We start from the raw sequence: 12,200 nt of genomic DNA, 5'->3' as shown, positions 1-12,200 counted from the left end.
GTTTTAAAACTCTGCAGATTCCAAAAATAAATTTAAATATTTGCCCCTTTCCAGTGATGTCATTATATTATCAACCTTTGCTCCTCGAAGGTCAATTAGACCAAGAAAAATAGCCTATTCTATGATCTCTAAACATATTCTCTACTTGAAGGATTGTCCTATCTCAACCTGGTCTAAAAATAATGAACTTCAGATGGGAAAACTCAATCCTTGGCAATTCTTATTGCCTTTTAGCACTGGGACAGCAGACTAAACAGGATTTAGACCAGTTTACTACATTCTGTTGTGGTGCAATTCCCACTCCCCACCCCTGAACTCAAGCTGCCTAGATGTATTCAGGTTACAACTCCCCAAATTTCCCAGACAGAATAACATTATGCATAGCACTGCAAGAGAGTATGGATCCTGGACTATGAATAACCAAACCTGAGGTTTCAAGTTGTGTATACAGGTAGTTTCCAAGTTATGACCATAATGGAGCTTGTCCATGATGGTTGTAACTTGAGATGATTGAAAGTATTCCCCAGGTAGGTCTGTCAAGACTTCGATTAGTTGCTAAGTGACTGGTTGTAAATTGAGGAATACCTGTATGCAGAAAAACCTACCACTGAATTTGCAAGGTGACCTTGTACTTCTTAAACCCTGTGGTATGAGATAAAAAGATAAGAAACTTAACTTTGGGGGGAAGTCAACAGTGGCAATAGGCAAAATGAGGAAGCAAAGTGGGTTGGACAATATTACATCCATGGTGTTCTGTGTCTATGGAGATTGTCAGTCATCCAGGTCATGGTTGCCCCAGAGGTGCTTTTCCCAAAGGCAACTGAACTTCCTCTGTTTTCCTAGAAGATGCTTTGCTTCTCATCCAAGAAGCTTCTTCAGTTCATCGTGGCAACTGAAGAAGCTTCTTAGATGAGAAGCAAAATTTCTTTAAGCAAAACCAAAGAAACTCCAGTTGCCTTTGGGAAAAGCACCTTTGGAATGGGGTCATTTGATTTCTTGAGTGTTCATGGAAGCATGTGAGATTTTCCTTGGGATTTTGAAAAACATGTTATGATTGATTTATGGGTTATACTACTTTTTCCAACTGCATTGGAGTTGGAATGCAGTATACTACTGCATTGAAGATGCAGTAAACCGGGTCGTCGATTTTCATAGCTATGATTTAAGGGGCTTCTGCATCCCCGCAAAAGAGAGGAGTTCGGAGTGCCTAACATTAACCAATAGAAAACGTGTATGTGTGTATTTGTGAATGATTTCTTATGAATGATCTCTTTCATCACCACTGCAGGTTCTTACTGCATTGCATTTTATTGAAGCCGTAAATGCAATTTAAATTTAAAATAAATATCCTGCATGTTGATTTTGATATTTCAGGTAGACTAGTCAAACTTTGTGCAAAATTATTCTGTCACCACTACAAACATTAGTCTACATTTGTCTGCCACCAAACCTTAGGAGCAGAAAAGATTTTATCAAATTTCCTGACAGGTTTACCTTGCCTGGAGTTCTCTACACACTGGACTTGTGAATGCATTTGGGATGCCTTGCTGAACATGAGTATTTTGAAGCTGACACTGTTTTGTCACATCGGGAAAAAAATATGTAACTTACATTGTGTAATCAGGAAAAGGAGACTCCTGTTGAATGAGTGTGATATATATGAGCAGTAGGAAAAAGATATTGAATATTTACTTTTTATCATACCATTGGTTCTATGAGGAAGATAGCTTTTGGAAATGGATAGACAAATTCATAGATATGTCAAATAGTGGATAAATCTATCAGGTTGCTGGAAATAACATTCATGATTGGAGACAGTATATTTTTGAATGTTAGATATTTGAAGCAAATCTCAGAAAGGTTTTAATTTTGTAGGGAGAATGTCTAAAGAATCTAGTTTGGTGTTAAAAAGCGAAGGATGGCATGATCCACTGGGGCTCTTCTATTCATAACCCGAAAGTTTTTGTGGGGTCCTTGGTGCTCTATGAAATTAGTGTTTTTCTTGCAGATGTTTCATTACCCAACTAGGTAACTTCATCAGTACTAGAATGGAGTGGGGTTTGCTCTTATTTTTGTATACTTGTGGCTTGCCTTGTCAGAGTTGGCACGAATGTTCTTGGTGTTCTAAACCTTGATTTGCCTGTTGTTTACAAACCCAGCTGCTGTGGCCAGGAGATGGAGTTTTTGCCACACAATCAGGAGGTTGTGAGTTTGATCCTAGGTAGAGACAGATGTAGGGTCTTCTGCTTGGGCAGGGGGTTGGACTAGATGATCTACAAGGTCCCTTCCAACTATCTGTTAATCTGTTACTGTAGCTTGTTTGTCTGTGTTGGTAATTCCTTGATTGGGGTGTTGCTTACTTCTTGATTGTTGGTCAAATGTTAATCTTGAAGTTAATCTCTGCTCATGTGGATGTTGATTTCTGATGTTGATAAGTTTTTAGTCTTTTTGTTTCCTTTTGATCTCTCTGGTTCAGGGGTGGGTTCTAAATTTTTTTACTACTGGTTCTGTGGGCGTGGCTTAGTTTGTGGGTGTGGCTTGGAGGTCATGTGACTAGGTGGGCGTGGCTAGCTGGTCAGAGTCATTTCTGAAAGGTCCTCGCACTTACGACCAGTCCTCGCACTTACGACCCGACTCATTTGTTTGCTTTTAACACTGATCAGCTGTAGGATGGCCTTTTGAAGCCCCGCGGCAAGAGTTTAAACAGTTTTTTTCCCTCTAGTCATCAGCTGGGACTCAGGAGGCAGCAATAGATTGGGGGTGGGACCAAATAAAAGGTAAGAATAACTTGTGGGGGTGGGGGGTGGGAGGGCGGGGGGGGAGAACTGGTTCGGTGATGTCATATCATCACCACTACCAGCTCGACCGAACCGGACCAGACCGGGAGGAACCCACCACTGCTCTGGTTGTTTCTTTTGAATGGCATGTAGATGATTTTTTTATCTCTATGTGCCTGAAAAGTTTTTTTCCCCTTTCTTTTCTTTGTTAGATTATTTCAAATCAATTTTTAAATTAGGTTTAATTATGCTTAGAAGAGACTCTTTGCCATCCATGGAACTTAAGGTAGACATGCTGAATTGAAATCTTGATGGTTTCAATGAGTCTACTCTTAACCAGAATATATAGAATTTAAAGTAAAGAAAACACAACATACATGAACTGGTAATTGGTGCGATGGGCAGCTGTATAAACCAACCAAACAAATTAATTGCACACATTGATTAAAATATGTTTCTGCTGTTATCTCTAGCCAGCATCTTAAAAAGCCCCGCTGGAAATATAAATCTAGCCAATGTAAAAGCTGCCAGGTTTTCACTGTTTTCTCTGGCAGATTATTATATCTCCAACTCTTTGTCATCAATGAGTTTCATTAGAGAGGCAGTTGGAAAAAGTTTGGCATTTCATGGATTTTTCCTTTGTTTCCATCTTACTATTCATCACCATCAATATTTTCTAGAGCTGCCATATTCCATATCCCACTTCAATATTTAGAAGTCTCCAGTCACAATTCCTATCTCTTTCAGTACTTCAATTTTGCCTTCATATACACAGTATATGAAGTATATATAATGTATTTTGTAATTCTATCTATCTATCTATCTATCTATCTATCTATCTATCTATCTATCTATCTATCTATCTACCTACCTACCTACCTACCTACCTACCTACCTACCTACCTATCTATCTACCCTGTTTCCTCAAAAATAAGACCCCACCGGAAAATAAGCCCTAGCATGATTTTTCAGGATGTTCGTAATTTAAGCCCTACCCCCAAAATGAGCCCCAGTTAAGATCGTCAGCAGACAGGGGTGTTTAGTACTCTATTTTTTCCCAAAATAAGACCTAACCAGAAAATAAGCCATAATGCATCTTTTGGCACAAAAATTAATATAAGACCGAGTCTTATTTTGGGGAAAACATGATATCTATCTATCTTCTAAGAACAATTATCTTTGTGGATTCTCTTGAAATATGCAATTCCTGACTGATCTTATCACTTCGTTGAGAGTGATTCACCTAGGAATTGAGAGAATCCAAGATAGGACACCGATGTAGGTGATGAGTGTCAGGATAGAAACAAAACTGTACGTGGATAAACCATCCGGTTAAGATCCACATGCCTGCAGCCCATAATTTCTGTAAAGAAGATTGTACTGAGCACAAAATTCCTTTTAGGAAAGAGAATATATTGCAAGTAGAGACTTCTGCAGCCTCAGAGGCATTTGTCAAAATGAAGAAAGCAACCCAAGTTTTTTCCTTCTCAATCACAACCTACTTACAGAAGGAGTGGTGCTTGCATCATGACACACAATGCTGTTTCCATCCTTTGCTCCTTTTTGACCTCTGATGGATGCTTCCGGCTGCAACATTTGCTTATGGGGCCCGTTGTGCATTTTTATGTGTTCAGCAGTCTGAACTGGTGCATTTTTCCCCTTGCTGGGCCATAGCACTGTAAAACTTACCGGGAGAAAAGGGATCCATGCTGAAAGGCATGTTCATTTTGAAAACAAATTTAAAAAAAAAAATCACAAGAAGAAGAAAAATCCTGCTCTATCTATAAACGGAGTCTAGGAGCTTCTGATTTCAGTTAGGCCTGTTTAGAGATTCAGGCTTTGATTTAGTGATGATAAAGCAATAATGTATTACTATTTTTTTACATAATGACTAGCAGATTTTGAGATCATCCTAGCTGTGGCAGTGATCTTAGATGGCTTGTCCACCTGGGTGGACAGGTAAATATTTTGAGGGTGCTAACTGACTGAAAATAGGCAGTGTATTTCCTGTGGTGTCCTTGGTGCTCTCTGAGCTTAGTTGTTCATGTGCAGATGTTTCATTACCCAAGTAGGTAACATCATCACTGCTGACAACAACATGGTGTTAACAACATCAGCGATGATGCTACCTAGTTGGGAAATGGAACATCTGCAAGAGAACAAACAAGCTCAGAGAACACCAAGGATTCCACAGTTCAACCCCGAGCTACATATATATTCTCCTCTGTTGGAATGTACTTAGTGACTCTACCTCTACATATGGATATTATCTAGGTACTAAAATTTACTTAGTGATGATCAAGATTGGTCTGGTCACTTTAGTATATCTGCCCTTGAAAAGGGAGAGGAAGAATGTGAAATGTTCACAGGGGAAAAGGTTAGATATGCTTCAGAATACAGAATAGTTGAGATAGGACCATTCAAATCATAGGCTGGGGAGAAGTCATGGTCAGTATCATAGGAACAGGGATTACAGGGTACAGGTAGCTCTTGACTTAAGACCACAATTGGGGCCATTGTTTCCATTGCTAAGCAAGGCAGTTGTTAAATGAGTCACACATTATTTTATGACCTTTTTTTTTTTGCCCTGGTTGTTAAGTGAGTCACACAGTGAACCCTAATCCAGCTTTCCCCCCATTAGCTTTGCTTGTTGGAAGCTGGCAAGGAAGGCTGCATATGGTGTTCACATGATGCCAGGATCATTATAAGGACATGCCCGTTGTCTGTTGAGGAATTCGCAGAGCAACCCATTGAGTAGCAAGGGTGTGCACATGAAAGCGATTGAGAGCAGTTGCGAATAACCACAGCCAACACACAGATACACTGAGTTGGGTTTACTTTTAGGAAATAGTAATAAGGCACAGTCCAATAAACAGTCCAGGTCATACACAGATAAAGCAGTAGACAGTAAAACAATAGACCAGGGATATCCAATAATAAAGTCTTCTTACCAGTTGTCGTAGTCATACACAATAAACAATTGCAAACAGTAGCAAACACAACAAAGAGCAATAATGATCAGCAAAGAGAAACAAACCATGTTTCAAGCTCTCTCTTAAGGAGATTGGATATAGAGCTAACCAATCAGGACACAGTATGATGCAATACAGCAATACAGTCTTAAAGCTATATTGAGGTTTTATATATTGCCAACCCAACAAGTTAGGTAATTATCATTTCCTAACATTGTCAAATGCCTGAATTTTGATCATGTGACCAGGGGGATGCTGCAACAGTTGAAAGGTGTGAGAACCAATTGTAAGCCTCTTTTTTTTTTCCAGCACCCTTGAACAGACACTAAATGAAAATTGTAAGCTGAGGATTATATTCAGAGGCTGATTTAGTAGAAGTCCTTGCCTTCAACTGTAAAATGGGATTTGTCTGACCTGCGATCGGTAGAAAAGCTCAGTGTTGAACCTTGGTGCTCGCCGAGTAGCAAAGGAGGACATTTCAAATTCTCCTTCCTTTAATGTTGGATGGCACCAGAATTTATTCCTGCATCTAGATACAGAGCTAATTAAGAAGGCAGAATAGGCTCCTTACAGTAAACGCTCTAAACAGATGAGTTTGTCTTGCAAAAAGGGGAAGGAAGAAAAGCGAGGGAGGAAGGGAAACAAGCGGAATGAAAGCTCACGTTATTCCCCTCTTTGGCCACTAGGGGTACCTTTGTACCATTTTTCATCCAGCAGCAATTTGGAGTTGAAAACTGTAATAGAGGCAAAGCAACGTTCTCGGTCTTCTTTCTCTCTCTTTTCCTTTTTTTATAGCGAGCACTATGCATCCAGGAGAGAGAGAGCGAAGGAGAAAGAGAGAGCGAGATTAAACTACCCACACACAGAGAGAAAATTCTTCTGACGCGGCGTGTGGTGCGAAAATCACCCCACTGGACCTCAAGCGAAGGAAGGGACTTCCATTTAGAGGGCAATTTCAGATTCGAGGCAACAAAAAAAAATCTATTGGATTTAGTCGGATTATCTGGGTGGCATCCGAAAAGAAGTCGCGTTTGATCCTTTTTTTTACCCCCCCCAGGGTCCTCCTTGCTTGATGGTGGATTTAAATGGAGGTGGCGACGGCGGCGGCGGCGGCTTGGTTCAAGAAGCTCGATGCCGATGAATTCCGGATGGGATAGTGGGGTTTTCGCCCCCCTTTTTTTTTAAAAAAAAAAAATTCGCAGTCTTGGGAAGAGGACAAGAAGGGGGGCAGGAATGAGATGAATCGCGACGATTTGGAAGCGTCCAGGGGGATAAATTTTTAAGAACCCGCCTGGCGGCTGCATCTTTCCTTTTTAAAAGGTGGATAAATAACGCTTTGGGATCCGATGAATTCACGCTTTTGAGCGATGGACTTTGCGTTAAAAAAGAAAAAAAGGGGGAAAAAAGGCAGCCTTTGTGAATTGGTAAATACTTTCGCTCCTTTCTCTCTCTCTCTCCCTCCCTCCTTCTTTCCTCCCTCTTTTCTCAATTAATCAAAAGGCTTCCCCCCCCCATCTCCCCATCCTCTTGTTTTTGTTTTGTGGGGTTGCTGATTTTTGTTTTCTTTCTTTATCAAGAGAAAATGCACTGCTCAGAAAGGGTTTTCTTTCTTTCTTTCTTTTTTTTTTTTTAAACCTGCTGTAAACCAGATCAGAAAGAAATATTGGCCGGAGAGAGGGAGGGGAGCACCTTCATTGCTTCTTTTCCAAAGAAAATGGGATTAATTTTTTTTTATTTATTTATTTATTTATTTATTTATTTATTTATTTATTTATTTATTTATTTATTTATTTATTTATTTATTGGTCAGGAGGCCAAAGCGGAGGGGAAGGAAGGAAGATGCTTCGGGAGGGCGGCGAGGGGTTAGAAACTAGGCTGGCGCTGCCTTGTCTCTCGGCCGGAGCGAACGCGTTACCGAGGTGGTGGTGGTGGGGGGGGGGGCGCGCCGAAGTAGTAGCCAGCCGACGGTGAGTCCTCGAGATCGGCCAAAACCTGGCTGGGACCCCGGAGCCTCGGCTGAGGCCGGGGGGGGTGGAGGGGGTGGAGGGGTGGGGGTGGAAGGAAGAGCTCCCATCTTCCCCCCCTCCCCAACTTTGCGGGGTCGTAAGTCAGCCGAGCTCTACTTTTCTTGCCAGCGCAGGGTGCTTGTGAAATGGACCCCGGTACCGAGGGATGCGGGAGTTGACTCCAAGCCTCGATGGCGGGGCTGCCGCCTTCTGTTACCCTGCTGGGCAGAAATCTTTGCAAAGCGCCCGGTTCTCTTGCAGGGGCAATTGGGGATCGGGATTGCTTCGTTCGGAGAACCGAACCTAAACCTGCCTCTCTCTCTTTCTCTCTCTCTCTCTCTCCCTCCTCCCTTCTTTTTCTCATCCTTGTTTCTTCTCCTTGGGTTGCGGCTGCAGCGAAACTTTGCGGCCAATAAGTCTGGGCTGCAGCAGCAACAGCGGCCGGCTGGGTCCGAAGGGGGGGTGGTCCAAGGCCCGCCGGCCGGCCACTCACCCACCCTCCCTCCCTCCCTTACATCGGACGAGGTTCCGAGACGCCTTGAGCCTGGCTGGATCTGTCTTTCGTTTGTGTTCGGGGGGTGGGTGGGTGGCTGGGTGCATGTGGCTTGCAAAGGGGGCTTTGGAAGGTGTGCGTGTGAAACCCATCTCGCTTGCCACCCAACGCACGCGGACCGACAGCCAGACCGACAGCCGCGCACCCCTTGGCAACCGCGGGGCCTGGGGTTGCACCGTCTCGGCAGCGGGCGGGGGTTTGAGCGACTGGCGTTCTCGCTTCTACGAGTGAGTAAGCCGGCCTGGCCCGTGAGTTGCAACTTGCTTCTTGCGACCCTGATGATCCCGGGGGTATATTATTATTATTATTATTATTATTATTATTATTATTATTATTATTATTATTATTATTATTATTATTATTATTATTATTATTATTATTATTATTATTCATCATCATCATCATCATCCATTGACAGGAGACTCGGGTTTATCTAGCCTCGCCCCTTCTTCTTCATCATCATCCCATCTTCGGGATGAAGCGTGGTCACCCTGGAGCAGGACGAAGGGCTGGGAAACGCGCGTGGAAGCTTGCCAATCTTTTCGGAGTTCCTTGCCATTCCCGTTGCAATTCCAGAAGAGTCGGGTGTGTGTGTGTGTGTGTGATTCGTGGATGCGTCCGCCAGGGGCGCTGTTTGAAGGCTCAGAAAAGAGGGAGTGGGTGGGTGGGTGAGTGGGGAGAAGGGGGAATGTCACTCGTGCCATTGTGGGAAGGCTTGGTGGAGTGGAAGAAGAGGGCCGTGGGGAAATGTTTGTGGGTTTTTGTTGGAAACTCATGGGTTTTCATTAAGGGGCCCAATGAGATGTGGAAATGTGGAAATGTGGATGTCGGTCTCGAAAAGGGACTGCCAGGAATTGTATCCAGGTCTTTGGGGTAGGGGTGGGAGGGTAGGATTGGAGCATGGGTTGGTAGTCATCATAGGGTTTCCATGACACCGAAGAGATTTGTCTACAAGTTGAAAAGGCTCCCGTGATGACAGCTTTTGAAATGTTCATATCTGGGAGACGATCAGAAATTATGCGACTGGGAATAAGAATGCTTATTGTAGCTCTCTTCCAGCCTCCAATTTATGAAATCCGCCTCAAAAGTTATAAGTTCAGAATTGCTCAGTTGGGTTGCTGATCTGCAGGGATGTGGATTTCGGCTTTTCCACTTCAGATCAGGAAGGTTTAAATTAACACTGTGAAAAATCATCTTTGATCATATGGCTGACTGGGAAATATATATATATATATATTTAGAGCTGTGATGGCCTGAGCATTTTCATTTGGGGAAGGAAATCCTTTTGAACTAGGCGGATCTACTCCTTTGTAAGCATGCATAGGTTTGAGCTGCTAGATTGTAACCTTTTTGACATTATTTACTTTAATTCCTGCTAAAATTTTAATGCTTAACTGTGTAGAGGCAGGAAAAATCGGGCTTAGAATTGAATCGCATGATTACAGAGCTGCATTCAGTGTGCATATTGAACTTGCAGCAACCATAATCTCGTTTAAGCCTTACAAGGACGCACAGAAAAATAAATTGGGTAAATAAATTATTCTTAAAATATTATCATGTGTCTGCATTTTCATCTATTGACAATTTCAATAGACCTTATTATTATTTCAGAGATTAAGACTCCTTTTAGGGGGAAAAAAAAACCAATAAGCAGTTTATTAGTTTATATCATAGATAAAGAATGGAAGGAAAAGGAAGGAAATTAATAGCCATGCAGGATTCCACCCCCTTTTTCCATTGGGCTGAATTAGAAATTTACTTTTGCATGAGAGGAGCAAAACCAATCTTCAGCGTATTTAATTAATGTTATATTACTTAATATTAATTGACTGGTAATGAAAGTTACCTGGGAATCTGGAGAACGATCTAATTTTGAATCATTTTAAGGAATCATATGGCAGTAATTAAGTTAAAACACTTTATGAATATAAGCAGTTTGGTTTTAATGACCATAAATCTTGCTTTAGGAAAGCTCATCTTTATAAACTACCACAGTCACTCCTCAACCTTTTTTTTTTTTAGCAATCTTTTAAAAAGATTAAAATAAAATAACAATAATAAAAAATCCTGGCTTGCTTTAGATTTTAGACCCCCGTCTTTAATGTAACACAGTTGTTGTCCAAACGATTATATGTATTCCTTGTGATTATTTTCAAAATCAAAAAATAATCTTTAGTGTGCTTGAGATTTATTTTTTTTAAAAAAAATATTAAGATGAAATACTTACCTGAGGCATTTGGGAAATATTTTTCAAACAATTCTGTTCTTTTCAAGATGCTTGCTCTTCTTGCATTTATACAGCTGCTTGTTCCTTGTCAATAAACAATATGTAATTCACGCTAGAAAACATTTATTCATGAACAGATTGTAAACTGCAATCTAAGCCTTTTGTGCATCTGGCTGGGCCATTTATTTATCTGAATTTATTTTATATGGCTGTGCCCAGCAACTCCAGGAGGTTATCATTGTAGCAACTTGGGTCAATAGATAGAGAACATTCATGTGGCAAGATCTGGGATCCAGACATTACTTCATAATTTATTCAATTCTGATTCCCATTATAATCCAAAAGAAAGACTTCTGTGCATTTTAAATATTAAGAGCGAGAAAAACTATAGGAAAACTCTATAGGAAAGTTTATAAGCGGCAGTTAGACCCACGCCAGAATAATTTAGAATAACAATAATTCAGAATATTTAGAATCACAAAAACCAATGAGTTAAGAATAACTTGCCCTCTCTTAATTCATATTTTAGTTTAGATCCTCATTGGAGCCTTAGTGGACGATCACTTAAACATGAGTGAGCAGTGTGTGGCAGCAGCCAAAAAAGCTAATATAATCCTGGATTGTATAAACAAAAGTCATAGACATAATATTAGTACCACTTTATAAAGCCATAGTAAGACCACACCTGGAATACTGCATCCAGTTTTGGTCACCACATTACAAAATGTGGTTGACCAAAGTCTCAAGATGTTGAGACTTTGGAAAAAGTGCGAAGGAGAGCAACTAAAATGATTAAAGGCCTGGAGACTAAAACATATGAAGAAGAGTTGCAGGATTTGGGTTTGGCTAGTCTAGAGAACTAGAGACACAGTGGCTCAGTGGCTAAGATGCTGAGCTTGTCGATCAGAAAGGTCAGCAGTTTGGTGGTTCGAACCCCTAGCGCCACGTAACGGAGTGAGCTCCCGTTTCTTGTCCCACCTTCTGCCAAGCTAGCAGTTCGAAAGCAGGTAAAAATGCAAGTAGAAAAATAGGAACCACCTTTGGTGGGAAGGTAACAGCATTCTCTGCGCCTTGGCATTTAGTCATGCCAGCCACATGACCAAGGAGATGTCGTCGGATAGCGCAGGCTCTTCGGCTTTGAAATGGAGATGAGCACAGCCCCCTAGAACTGGAAACGACTAGTACATATATGCGAGGGGAACCTTTATTTTAGTCTAGAGAAAAGAAGGACTGGGGGGGGGGGAATCCTATACAATACAATACAATAATACAATACAATAATTTCATACACATTTGTCTAATATTCTCAAACATGCTGAATACTTATTCACTGATTATGATCTTTTATCATCTCAGCGGGATAAATCAATCCTATTAAGTAGACCAGACCAAGATATCAATTCAGTAGCGGTATTCACTTACCTTCACTACCGGTTCGCAAATGTGAGCGCGCGTGCCACCTCTCTGCATGCGCAGAGCATCCATGATGGTGTCCGGGTGGGTGGGCGGAGCCTCCCGCTGCCACCGCTACCAGTTTGCCCGAACTGGGTATAACCAGTAGAATCCCACCACTGTATTAACTGCATAGGAAGGCTACAATGACTATTATTGAAATAAGCAGTAATAACAAAATCTTTCAAGTCTGTTTGTATTGTACCTTCTTCT

General features: G+C 41.4%; 1 protein-coding gene across 8 annotated transcripts in view; it reads left to right on the top strand.

The window, feature by feature from the left end:
• NLGN1 (neuroligin 1) overlaps window positions 1–12,200 on the top strand; it is a 768,195-nt gene that overhangs the window by 170,442 nt on the left and 585,553 nt on the right. For 6 of the 8 annotated variants that reach the window (XM_034438960.3, XM_034438959.3, XM_034438958.3 and 3 more), the window contains exon 1: window positions 6,457–7,173. The exons of the other annotated variants lie outside the window; for them this stretch is intronic. The gene's annotated coding sequence lies outside the window, so the exon portion shown is untranslated. Of the gene's footprint in view, window positions 1–6,456; window positions 7,174–12,200 lie in introns of those variants that run through there. 8 annotated transcript variants of the gene reach the window in all.

Source organism: Pantherophis guttatus, chromosome 6 (assembly GCF_059756535.1).
Source record: "Pantherophis guttatus breed Tessera chromosome 6, ASM5975653v1, whole genome shotgun sequence".
Classification (NCBI taxonomy): domain Eukaryota; kingdom Metazoa; phylum Chordata; class Lepidosauria; order Squamata; family Colubridae; genus Pantherophis; species Pantherophis guttatus.
The sequence above is the reverse complement of the archived record's forward strand: the minus strand, read 5'-3'. Positions and strand labels throughout refer to the sequence as shown.